Raw genomic sequence first — 13828 nt, 5'->3', positions numbered from 1 at the left:
GAGAAGGCACGTTTCTTAAGTAGTGACTTAGCAGGAGGTGTATATAGAGTGCCTAATAAGCAGGATCTGATGGGTCTCAGTGATGCGTGGGGACGAAGAGGGTCGCTTAGATCAAGCGAAGTTTGGGAGTGAAAGGTCTTGTGGGTTATGGTTAGAACTTTGAAAATGATTCTCTGTTTAATAGGGAGCCAGTGAAGGTTTTTTAGAATAGGTGTGATGTGTTCACCTCTCCTAGAATTAGTCAGAATCCTGGCGGCCGAGTTCTGCAACATTTGTAGTGGTTTGGTTGTAATAGCGGGTAGGCCAATTAGCAGAGCGTTGCAATAATCGATTTTTGAGAATAGAATTGTTTGGAGGACTGATCTAAAGTCCTGAAAATGGAGGAGAGGTTTCAGCCTTTTCAATACGTGTAGTTTGTGAAAGCATTCCTTCGTTGTGTTTATGTGCTTAATAGATGTTCCATCTATTAAGCATAGCTCCTTGTCACTGATAAACATCCTGCTGAATATCCCCGAAGTTATTCATCTACCTTTAGCCAGAAAACTTTAAACCGAACCGTATATCTTTTGAATAGCGCCAGGTAGAATTAAAGTTATCTGTCTAGAGGTAACTGCATAACTTCAGGTTTAACCGGCTATATTAAAAAGAATATATCCAGTTAAGCAGTAACACTTTTATTAAGTCTGGCCCCAAGGCCATAGCCCTCACTCCTTCCATTCCCCAAAGTGGATGCCAAAATCAGACTGGTGGGCCCGTGCGCCCCCCCACCGTCCCCCAAGCTCCCAATAATTCTACAAAACAGTTGAGCCAAAAGGCCCGCCACCTCCTTCCTCAGCAATCGAAAACTTGGCCATAGGTATGTGAGCTATCCAACTAAATACCTTTGAATATTGGCTTTACAGGATTCAACATAAACTAGTAGTTCTTAATCTGATCCTTGGGACCCACCTGGTCAGTTTAATTTTCAGGATCTCTACCACAATTATATACGAGATATCTGCATGCAATGCCTTTACTATATTTAATGCATATTCATTGTGGATATCCTTAAAAACAGACTGGCTACATGAATCCAGATCACTGAGTTAAGAACCAATACTATAAATAATCAGAAATAAATCAAGTGTCAGCAGCTATAAATTATAAGTTTATTAATGATTTTAAGGGCTTCTTGTGATCTAGAACACAAGAGCAAAGACAGAATGGTATAATATTGCAAGAAGCCCATGATACATTTAACAGACTCATTAATTTATAATTAAATTAAAATTCATATGCAGTAAGTCATTTTCCCTCTCACTCCATTTTTCTCCAAAGCCCTCTTTCTATCCTCATCCTTCATGCATATTCTCTTTCCAGCCTTTTTCACCTATCCCAGAATTTCTCTCAACCTGTTCAGTTCAGCAGCTTCCTGGCTCTACATTTCTTTGGCAGTCAACAGAATGGCTGGACTCCCCCAGTAACCTTTCTACATTGTATTTATTTGTTTCCATAATTTATATCTTGCACTATCAACATTGCTAGGCAGTTTACATTGACAACATCTTCAATAAAATTATTAAAAAACAATATATAATTCACCAAAATGAACAAATAAAATAAATAACACAAAATCCACAAGACCTAAAAATACACAAATCAGGCTGTCAAAACAACTGTGAAAATAATCTGCTCTTATCATTTTGAAAATACCCAGCACCTATTTGAAGGCCTGCTTTAAAAGATTAGCTTTTACTAATTCCTGAATCTTTATCTGCTTAATAGATGGAACATAAGAAATTGCCATGCTGGGTCAGACAAGGATCCATAAAGCCCAGCATCCTGTTTCCAACAGAGGCCAAACCAGGCTACAAGAACTTGGCAATTACCCAAACACCAAGAAGATCCCATGCTACTGATGCAATTATTAGCAGTGGCTATTCTCTAAGTAAACTTGATTAATAGCAGTTAATGGACTTCTCCTCCAAGAACTTATCCAAACCTTTTTTGAACCCAGCTACACTAACTGCACTAACCACATCCTCTGGCAACAAATTCCAGAGCTTAATTGTACGTTGAGTGAAAAAGAATTTTCTCTGATTAGTTTTAAATGCGCTACTTGCTAACTTCATGGAATGCCACCTAGTCCTTCTATTATCTGAAAGTGTAAATAACCGATTTTCATCTACTCATTCAAGACCTCTCATGATCTTAAAGATCTCTATCATATCCCCCCTCAGCCGTCTCTTCTCCAAGCTGAACAGCCCTAACCTCTTCAGTCTTTCCTCATAGGGGAGCTGTTCCATCCCCTTTATCATTTTGGTTGCTCTTCTCTGTACCTTTTCCATCGCAACTATATCTTTTTTGAGATGCGGTGACCAGAATTGTACACAGTATTCAAGGTGCAGTCTCCCCATGGAGCGATACAGAGGCATTATGACATTTTCTGTTTTATTAACCATTCCCTTCCTAATAATTCCTAACATTCTGTTTGCTTTTTTTTGACTACTGCAGCATACTTAGCCGACAATTTTAAAGTATTATCCACTATGATGCCTGGATAGTCTACTGACTTGATGGACCTTTGGTAGTTCTTATTGCTATTTATCCAATAGGAATTTACACTGAATAATGCAGATTACTGCCTTCTAAATGGAAAAATATGAGAAATGCATTCAAGAAATCTCACCTTTGAAGGTGGTCTATCCCAAAGTAGGCTGTGATACATAGGCCAAAGGCACTGCCTGTGCTCTACCTGTTCTATAGTAAAATGGAGGTCCTCAGTTTTCAGTACCTTGAATCTAATATCTTTCACAAGCACCAGAATTTAAACATATTCTAAAAGGGGGATAATGATGCAAAGTCAAGATAATTAGTGGCAGTGTCTGTGAGGTTCTTTTCCAAAGAACATCTGCCAATAGCAGATAATGGGGAAAGCACTTTTTAAGAAGTTCTCTCTCTAGTTGTTCCTGAGCCTATATTTACTTTTCCATGAATTATAAAATAAAGGGCAAAAGACAAGCAGTAGATGATAACTTTGTATTGGAATAATTGAATACATTAGTAACTAGCTTTCTTGAGCTGAATTATGCAGAATCACTACACTGACTTGATGAAGGAAGCATAGCTCTTGGAAGTTAGGCACAGAATCAAGTGCGTGATCTTTATTTATAAATATCCAATCAGAGTAACCAAACAGCCATACTACTTTATTCATGTATTAAAATAGTGTCTTCCGAAACAGGGGATTTGGTGCATGGCAGACGTTTGGGGGGTGTGACTTGTGCAGTTGCACAGGGCACCATGCAGAAATGGAGCGCCACCTTGTCAGCACCCCTTCCCCATCATGAGGGCAGGGAGAAGGGGTAAGGGTGGCGGGAAAAGAAAAAGGAATATGCTGGGCAGGGGAATAGCTAGGGAAAGGGGGATGCTGTGCTGGAGACACCGTGACAACCGAAGGAGGGTGCGCTCTGCCAGAGTTGCCACTGAAGGGAAGGGGGGAGGGAGAGGCACCAATTTCAGTTATTGCTCAGGGTGCAGGCTAGCTAAAGGCGGCCCTAGTGTGGTGTCATGTTAATTGTTGCCTGTTACAGGCACTGACACTGTTAGAAAGAAATGGTCCATTTCATGTAATCTTGTCAGAAACAATACAAGGTACTATCATAAAGCTAAGGTGTATATGTGGATAGAGAAAGAGAAATACATAATGTGGAGGACAATTTTCAAAAGATCTGATCTGGGTAAGATCTGGAGCTAAGCATTTATCCCTGTAAAGTTAGGGGCTAATAACTGCCTTCCTTCTTCAGTATTTCACAGCATGGATACGTTTACGCCTGCTGCAGAGGAGCAAAGACATGGCAGGGTCCGCCAAGAGCATGCAGGGATTTCATGTTGAAATCCCCACACATACTTCCCAGCACAGACTATGCACCTGCATAGTTCATGGGTATTAAAATGCCCACAGTCCTGCCAGCCCCAGAATTTTCAGAGAGAAACCCTGCAGAAATTTAAAAATTGCTCCCTATATATATAGGGGCAGATTTTAAAAGGGTTAAGCGCGCCGAGCCTATTTTGCATAGTCCCAGCAACGCATGCAAGCCCTGGGACGCGCGTATGTCCCGGGGTTTTGTGAAAGGGGCGGGACCGAGTGCCAGTGTGCACAACCTATACCTGCCCAGAGGCAGGTACAACTTATGAGTTAAAGGTTAGGGGGGGTTTAGGTAGGGAGGGGAAGGTGTGGGGGGGGGGGGGGGGAGGAAAGTTCCCTCCAAGGCTGCTCCGATTTCAGAGTGGCTTCGGAGGGTACAGGGAAAGCCATCGGGGCTCCCCTAGGGCTCAGCACCCGCAAGGTGCCCAAGTGGGCACCCCCTTGCACGTGCCGACCCCAGATTTTATAACATGCGTGCAGCTGCGCACGCATGTTATAAAATCTACACCCGCGCGTAGGTATTAAAATCTGGCTCATAGGGCTTAATTCCCTCAACTGGAGGCTAAAAAAGAGACTGTGGCAAATAGCAATTTGGGAAGGCTAGCAAAAATAAATAAATGCTCTTCAGAGCTGGAGCAGAGGCTGCATAGGAGGTCAAATTGCATATAAGGATGAATTTCAAGCCTACCCTGCTCTGAGTTGCAGAATGCATTACTACCTCATTTTCTCATGCATGAACCTCTTTTTGGACATGAAAAAGTTGTTCAGGCGATGGGCCTCTTCCAAATAAGCTAAAGAAAGTGTCGTGAGCATGCAAGGGCCATGATGTCAGAATGATCGAAGAGCAAGAAGCCAAAAGCAGCTCCCCACACTTTTTTTTTTAACCTGGTAGTTTCCTCCTGTTGCTTAGGGCTTACAGCTGAATCAGGACCAGGGTGAAGATCTGCTATCCAGTCATTTGTTTTTTCCTATTTTATATTTCTTCCTAACTTGCTTCAATCCAGTAATTATAGCACCAGTCTTTGGCTATGAGCCATGCGCCAGGGCTTCCTGCAATAATGGGGCCTATATCGAGCCACTAGGTGTCACCATTGTGCCATGACTATGGCTGCCTCCCTCTTCAGAGCTGTGGATGCTGCCTCTGCATCAACCCCAGTCCTAGCCAATCTGGTGAATGGAGGACCTGGGCTGGGAATTGACCCTCCAAGACCTTCTGCATGGCAATTCACAGCAATGCCACGAGTCCATCCCCCCTTGCCCACACACTTCCTCATTTTATAATTCACAGCAATGCCACGAGTCCATCCCCCCTTGCCCACACACTTCCTCATTTTATACTCTCTAAAATATTTATTCAATCTCAAAGGAATCAATTATGAAAAACTTCAACACTCACATACAGTAAAAAAAAAAAAAGCAGTTTCTTACCTCTAATAGGGGTTCTCCATAAACAGCAGGATAAATCAGCCATAAAGAGTGGTTGACATCATCTAGTGGTAACGACACCGACCAGCTAAAACAGTTCAGAAAAGTTGCTGAGCATGTCGGGAGTTACCATGCTCAGTTGCTGCTTCGTGAACTCCTCAATCTCTTCCAGAACTTAAGCATAGCAGTTGATTGTCCAGGGAAGAGTGTGGATAATACCTGTAGAGCTGATTTATTCTGCTGTCTATGGAGAACCCTCATTATAAGTAACCAACTTTGCTTTCTCCATCAACAAGCAGGATGAAATCAGCCATAATGAATGGGGAATCCCAAGCTGAGTATTGACTTGCAGGAGCAATTAACTTATAATCAACTCAAGTCCCCTATTGTGAGGAGTGGACTATTGGGAGAACAAGCTGCATAGAACTGCTTGTCCAAAGGTACTGTCTCCCCGGTTCAAACTATTCAGACAGCAGTGGGATGTGAAGATGTGAATGGAACACCAAGTAGCAGCTTTGCAGATGTCATCAATGAGTCACTGAGGTGGCTATGGCTCCTATTTGATGAGCCTTGTCAGAGTCCATAAGCTTTATTCCAGCTAGAACACAACAGTGTACTGTACAGTCCACTAGTCAATTGAAAAGATTTCTTTTGGCCACTGCTCTTTCCAATCTGTTGGGATTGCAAGAAACAACTGAGATGCTTGATAGTGCGGTTTAGTCCTCTAAGTCAGTGGTGGCCAACCCTATCCTGGGGGCCCACCAGCCAGTCGGGTTTTCAGGATATCCACAATGAATATGCATGAGAGAAAATTTGCATGCACATGGATATTGTGGATATCCTGAAAACCCGACTGGCTGGTGGGCCACCAGGACAGGGTTGGGGACCACCACTCTAAGTAATATGCTAGGGCTTTCTTATAGTCCAAGAAGTGAAGCGCTCTTTCCCCTTTGTGTGTATGTGAGTTTGGAATGAATGTGGGCAGTACGATTTCTTGATTAAGGTAGAATATAGTCATCACTTTCAGGAGAAAATTAGGATGAGTGCAGAGGACAACTATGTTGTGAAAAAACTTAAGGGTGGGATGAATAGAAAACAAAGGCCTGTAATTTGTTCACTCTTCACGCCAATGTGATAGCCACAAGAAACAACACCTTCCACATGAATGTTCAAAGGAATGTTTCATGAGTTGAGTCAATACCACATTAAAGGTTCTTCAGAACTGTGGCTTTCAGAGAAGAAGTTTGGAATACCACAGTCCATTCATGAATTTGGACACCAAGGGATGGAGAAAAATAAATGCTCCGTCCATGCGACAATGATATACTGCAATTGCACTGAGATGCACTTTGACAGAAGAAGTGCTGAGGTCTGATGATGAGATGAAGTGATATTTGAGAAGGTCTCTTGGACCAGAAAAGGAGGAGATGAGATGGCTAGTCTCGCATGATGCAGAGAACCTCTTCCAATTGGAGCTATAAGACCTTCTAGTGGAAGGCTTCCTAGAAAAAAATCAGAATGTCTTTACTTCCCTGGGAAGGATCAGAGAAGATACTACTGTGCACTGAACATCCATACCATGAGGGCCAACGATGGAAGATTCTGGTGGCAGAGTTTCCCTTCCTCTTGGGTAAGGAGAGTCAGAGAGATCCCTAGCTGGATCGAAGACTGAATAAACAGATAGAGGAGATAAGGATGTCATACCTGACAAAGCAAATGACCCTTGCCTTGTCCTACTGAATCTTCTAGACAATCCTGGAGATGAGTGGAGTTTTAGGAGTATAAATAGAGCAGCTTGGCATTCTAGTCTAGCATGAAAGCACTGGGAGCTGATCTGAAGCTGCTCATGAAACAGAACTAAATGACCTTACGGTTGTCCTCTGAAGCAAACAGGTCAATCACCAAGGTTCCTCTGATCTAGGGACCATTCATGTAGTTGAATGATTCTGCTGATCCAGTCCATGAGTGTATTCTGGAAGCATAGGAGATAAATCACTTAGAAGTAGGAACTGCTACTAGTGCTGGGAACTTCTTGAACACTCTCAGTGCAGCCAAGGGGCTAAATGGTGGCAGGTCCATGACCAGATTTTTAGGGCCTCTTCACAGAGGCGATTGAGTCCATGCCCCCTTGTTTGTTCACATAGAACATGGTCACCTGATTGTCCGTTTAGATCAAGATTCTCTTGTTTGAGAGGTGTGAGAAAGCTCCGATACCAGATGGCTCACAGTTACAACAGATTGATTTACAAATGGCTTTCCACCACACTCTCTGCATGAATTGCTAGTTTAAGCCCCCCAGCCCCTGATGATAACATTTGATGTGCTAGGAATCACAGCAGAAATTCCTAGGCAAGAACCTTGAGATCCCATTATAGGCCACATATGTTGAGATGAGCCAGCATGATCACCTGGATAGCTGTTGCCATGTGACTCAGCAAAATAAGGACTGACCTTGCTGACATGCATTTACTTTCCAGAAGAGAATTTGCAAGGTCCTCTAGAGTTCTGTCTCTCTAGACTGGTACAAAAGTTTTCTTCTGGTGCAAATTGATCCAGCCCCTATAAACTGAATCCTCTGGGATGGAATGAATTTGGACTCTGGAAAATTCATGATGAATCCATGACTGAAGAAGCTGAATCATCATTTGAAGGGACTCCAGGATGCCTTTTCAGGAGGCGTTTGTCACCAGATATGAAAAAACATATACTTCCTGCTTCCATAGCTGCACTGCTACTACTGCTGGGAACTTCTTGAACACTCTCAGTGCAGCCAAGGGGCTAAATGGGTGCACCTTGTATTGATAGTGCATCCTCCCCCTTTCCCCACATAATTCTGAGAAATTTCCAATATGCCGGATGAATAGGGATAGGAGCAAATGTGTCCTTTAGATCTAGTCCTTTTGGTTGAGCAAATGAGAGAATCACTTGGAGCAAATTCATTTTGAACTTCTGAACCAGCAACTTGCTCAAGTTCCGCAGATCCAGGATGAGCCTAAACCACCCAGCTTCTTAGGAATTAAGAAATACTGGGAGTACAACCCTATGCCATACTCCTGAGAAGGGATGAACTACAAAGCCTTCTGCTGTAGGAAGGATGTTATCTCCACTTACAGTTGAGTAGATTTTGTAGTGAGAATTTGGGACTACATTAACTTCCAGTTTAGGAGAAAATGAGAAAATACAATCAGTAGCCATACTGCACAATTCTCAGGACCCACCTGTCCTTTCTGATGCAAGCTCATTCTGAGAAAAAGCAGAGAAGATAGCCCCAAAAAGAAATGTTTCTATGGCCCTTTGGGATCCAAATTGTCAGTACACTGGATAATTCAATATACAACAGCAGTGATTATACATAATCTCATAAATAACATATCTTCTCCATGGATTTGCTCAACTTTACATATTCCATGCTCTCCATTCACTTGATCAGCTCTTGCTAGATGTCCCATCCCCAAAGTTGTCCTATCTATAACACATGAATGCTTCTTTTTTATTTTTGGTCCCACTCTGTGGAACTCACTACCCACAAATATAAGCATCACGAAGGAAACTAAGTTATTTAGAAAACTCCTAAAAACTCATTTATATGATGCCTTTACCTTCAGTGGTTAAAGTGCTCCTGTTTTATATCCTGCAGCTGTTTGCTGTTCTCCTCTGATGAATTCCTGATGACTTATCTCTGCAATATGATTGCTCATTTTGTCTGTTTTTTTACATTTTTATTATATTATATATGGGGGGTTTTTTATGTATCCCGCCCCAAATGTACATGAAGGGGTGGGCAATAAATACCTTAAAGAAAGAAAGAAGAAAATGAGGACGCAACCCTTCCTCCCAGTGGTGGTCAGGAAATGGGTGCCAGGAGTGCCAAAAACCTGTCCAAAGCTTGGGTTATGATGGTAGTTGAACCTTATGCTATCATCTTTCCCTTCAATGCCCTCTGGATGGGAGCTGCTAAGGATGAGGCAGCAGAAACCCCTACCTATGATAAGGGTGGAATGGCTTCCTTTGGAAAAAGAGCCTCTTTTAAGAGAAATATGATCACATGGAAGTAGAAGGTTGGTCCATTAGCACCATGGAAAATGATTGCAAGTTGGATTGATTTTCCTTAATCAGTGCGCCACTGTCTCTTTCACCTTGTTCTCAAATAGGTTTTCCCCTGTACATGGGCATCTGTCAATTGGTCATGCATATCTTCTCTGAGCCCATTCACCTGGTGTCAAGCTAGCTGCCTGGCTCCAACAGACACTGCAGATATTCTAGTTGGACTGTTGAAGGCTTCATAACTAGATCTAATCAATTGTTTACCCCATTCCTCTGAATCTGGCAGAAGTCACTGGAACTCTGACCACTAAGGTTCCAATCCTGAATCCACAGTGGTTTCAATTTCTTACACACTCAAAGACACACTTCATAATAAAATGCTGGTGGGTCACAGTCCTAGCACCGAGCATTGTCCCTTGAAAAGCTTTTTTCTTAATATGTCGAGGGCCTTCTGATCTTTCCCAGGAATTGTTTTAGAATGCTACCTCAAGCATTTTGCATTCTTTAAAAACAATTCCAGACAGAGTGGTGCAGAATCTGGACTATTGCAAATCCCAGAGCTGGGTCTTATACTTCAAATCAATCTTGCGCACCATCAGCAAACAAAGCATAGGGCTCTCCCACATCCTCAGTTGGAGGTCCCTTTAAAGGCCATGAACTAGCACAGAAGCAGATTCAATAGGGAGCTGACTGACCTGCAATAGACCTATAACATCCACTCTAGGATCCTCTTCCTTCCTGAGGTTAATAGATAATGTGTGCACCATATTTTCCAGGAACTGAGAGGTCTTCAAGGGGGGAGGGGTCAGATGGGATCCATGTGGATGCTTCATCTGACCAATGTGAAACCTTCTACATGATTCAGACAGTGAGAAGATAGTGGCTGAGGAAAAGATCTCTGATGCTCTGAGGGGAACAACATCAGTAGGAACTCAAACCAAATTGATCCCTCCCCATCTTCTTCTGATTTCCTAGGAGAGACACCCAGGGGAGAGGAACAGGTAATGGCACTAAACAGGCTTCCGCTACCTGGTGAAGCTCCTTGGGGAGACATCTGAACATCCTGGGAACCTTCTGGGACACCACTTTGAGAGCCAAATTCCTCCATCCTGGACAAGAGAGGCTTCAGTTTCCCTCTTTACTCCTCCAAAAGTAAGGAGAAGAAATTCTTCACCAACTCCAAGGAGCCATTTGCAGGGAGGGGCCCATTTGTGCTGGAGTAAACAGGGAGTCATCTTTCTCTGACACACACTTTGACCTACAGGTACTGGATGTGATAAAGAGAAACTTGTTGCTGTGGTTACCGGCTCCCAGGAAACAGTAGGCACTGATGTGCTATGTGCCTGTTGACTAAACCAGACTGAATCACTGGAATAGGTAGGGATTCTTTCTGTGTCAAGGTACTACTTCCATGATCGAGGGCTGCGCTCTTCTCAACATAAAGACACCCTGTGCTGAGGATAATAAAGGTGCTCTTTTCAGTGCCAATACAGTTATATCAGAGTAAAACCCGTGTGATTTGTATACTATACAGGAATGTCGGTATATAAGAATTTTAAATAAATAAATAAAACAAACCTGGCACCACGAAGCTTCACTGTGCCATGGAAGATGTTGCTAGCTGCATCGGTTGGCTCCTCACCACAGAGACTGTAGGTGCCCTTTTAGGTATCAAAGAGATGCTGGCCCCTTGCACCTTGACTTTCCACACCAATCTTAATTATCTGCATTGCTATCAAGGCCTCATAATCTTGCAGCCCCCTTCTACACAAGCCATCAAAGCTAGGGGCACTGGCCACTGGATCCCATCTGTTACAAAGAGGGTGCCATCATTGCATCACCTACCCTACATCCCCATCAGTTACTCCCTAATAAAGACATCTCTCCCTTCATACACTCACTCCAAGCACCCTGCCATCTTCATCAGTGTTTCCCAAACAGGTTTTCAGGATATCCACATGGAAGATATTTGCATGCACTGCATGCAAATTTATCTCATGCATATTCATTGAGGATATCCTGAAAATCTGACTGGATGGGGATCCCCAGGACAGGTTTGGGAACCATTGTTCTACACCATATCCATCATACATATGAGTTGGCTTATTGCCTTCTAAGCTGGGGATTCCTTGCACACCTCTGATTATTATTGCTCAGAAAGGGATGCATATTAGTACTTATGGAGATAACCATGCCAGGTACACACAAATTGACACATCTGAAGGCTAAAAAGTGTCGCCACTCACTGTTCATGCCCCTTTGTTAAGCCTGCATATGTAAAATCACTAAAAGGGATCAACAGACATGGGCCCTTTAAATGCTGGTCTTGCATTGCCCTAGCAGTGGCACTGGACACAGTACAAACATGCAAGTATTATGCTTATTACTTGGAAGCCAGTTTGATAGTCAGGGCCAACCCTTTTTGTCACCATCCACATCTTTCCTTCAGCTGGTTTTCAGGATGAAGTGGTCTATTACAGTGGATTGTCCTGCTAACTATGGTAAGTCTGCCATGTCTTGAATTCTGACTCTCTGTGCGAATAAGGTAGGTTCCAAACACTGTATAGATGGGTCTGTGTGGTACAAGTAAAGGTGAGATCCACAAATGAGTCTGTTTTTCAGGATATCCGCAATGAATATACATGCAAATACACATCATGTATATTAATTGTGGATATCCTTAAAACCAGACCTGTTTACTTCCATACTAGAATAAGTGTGAGTCTTATTTGTAACTTACTTTGTATGTTGCACTTGGATTCGGTTCACCAACATGTCCTTTTTAAAATATTTTTCATACCATCCAATGGGTCATGCCTATCTGCTTCCCAGTAGCCAGCCTGCAGTAGGGTGACCAGTGACTGATGGAGAACCATCAAGGGATATAATGGCCCAGAGCACCAATTCTGGTTTGAAAAGACAGCCTGTCAGTATTTCCCTGTATATAACTGTTTTCTTTCATCATGGTGTTGGTGCAATTTGCAAATATCTTTTCATGTGGCATCTGTCTTGTATGCTGGCATGTATGTACAAACACATGCATGCCAGTTGCTTTCTGAGGCCAATTTTCAGCGTTCCTTAGCCGGATAAGTATGGGTTTATCCGCTAAGTGGTGATGGCTGAATATCCATTCAGCGGCTGCCAATTAGCTGGATAAGTAGTGGGTGGATTAAGGATAGTCTGAGGAGATGCTACTTATTCAGCTAACTTAGCCGGATCAGTAGTGATAGTCAACCTTATCTGGTTAAGATAACTATCCGGATAAGTTTTATCTCTCTGTGTTTTGGGCACAGCCTTCTGTTGCATATAATGGAAAGGTAAGTGCTTTTCTGTCACCCCTGAGTAAAGTCTGTTATGTTGCTTATCTTTGTCTTTCTTGGTTACATCACACATCTTCTCTTCTGTGCATTCTTTGCTCATGCTTCATTATCCTTTTGTATCTGAGTTTTGTTCTGCTTCTTTTCTTGACTGCCAAGGGCATGCAATAGCTCCCCCAGAGATGGTCTTACAGTCTATGCAATCAATGGTTGCATATGTGCATTTCCTAGGTTTGTGAAGGAGTTTAGCAAGCCCTTTTTAGCTGGTTTGCACTTATTGATTTCTTTGCTGTCTGTGAGGCACCTGACTGTGTCCTTTTTAGCAGATTTCTACAAGAAAACTAATCTTATAAACTCATCATGTCCTGTTCTGTGTGTATGTGCCTTCCCCATCCTCTCAATAACTTTTGAACTATTCATCCAATTTCATTTTAATTTCTGCCATGAATAAAAAGTGTTCCCTGTACGTACCCGGATCAGTCCAGACAGTGGGTTGTGTCTCCCTTCCAGCAGATGGAGTCAGAGAAAAGCTTGAAGGGTGCTCTTATAGCATGCGTCCCTTCAGTATTTCTCTGACTCCAGCAGATGAAGGTTGCAGAACATGTGGTTCCCCATTTCAGCTACAGCAGGATAGTTTAGGTTTCTCTCTCTCTCATTCCTTCTTAAATTCTTTCACTGGATGGATAAAGTTTAAAAAAAAAGGGTTTCTGGCTTCTCAGTCACTTCCAAACTTGCAGGCAGAACTGGTAGCAGTATTACCTGGCATTTTTCAGAGTAGATTTGGTAAGTTTTTGTACTTTTTCCTTCTCAGGCTTCTCTGACTTCCAGGTGGTCCAACCTCTCCCCCCTGAGACGCTGCCCCGAGATGCCGCCTTCCTCGGGGCAGCGCTAGCAGAGAGGCGACATTCCTCTGCTTTTTGTAAAAAACCAAGTCATTGTTTTCTGAGCGGAGGTTCTCTTACCTGCTCCTGCCAGTCTAGTCTGAGAGTAGGAAGGGCTATGGACAAGCTCTATCCTCTCCCGGAGGAATTCCTAGAACTCCTCAAAGTCCCTAAGGTAGATGCATCAGTAATGGTGGTCACAAAAAGGACTACCCATCCCAGTCATGGGTGGGGCCGCCCTTCGAGACCTCCAG

This window comes from Rhinatrema bivittatum, chromosome 3 (assembly GCF_901001135.1).
Source record: "Rhinatrema bivittatum chromosome 3, aRhiBiv1.1, whole genome shotgun sequence".
NCBI classification, from domain to species: domain Eukaryota; kingdom Metazoa; phylum Chordata; class Amphibia; order Gymnophiona; family Rhinatrematidae; genus Rhinatrema; species Rhinatrema bivittatum.
The sequence above is the reverse complement of the archived record's forward strand: the minus strand, read 5'-3'. Positions refer to the sequence as shown.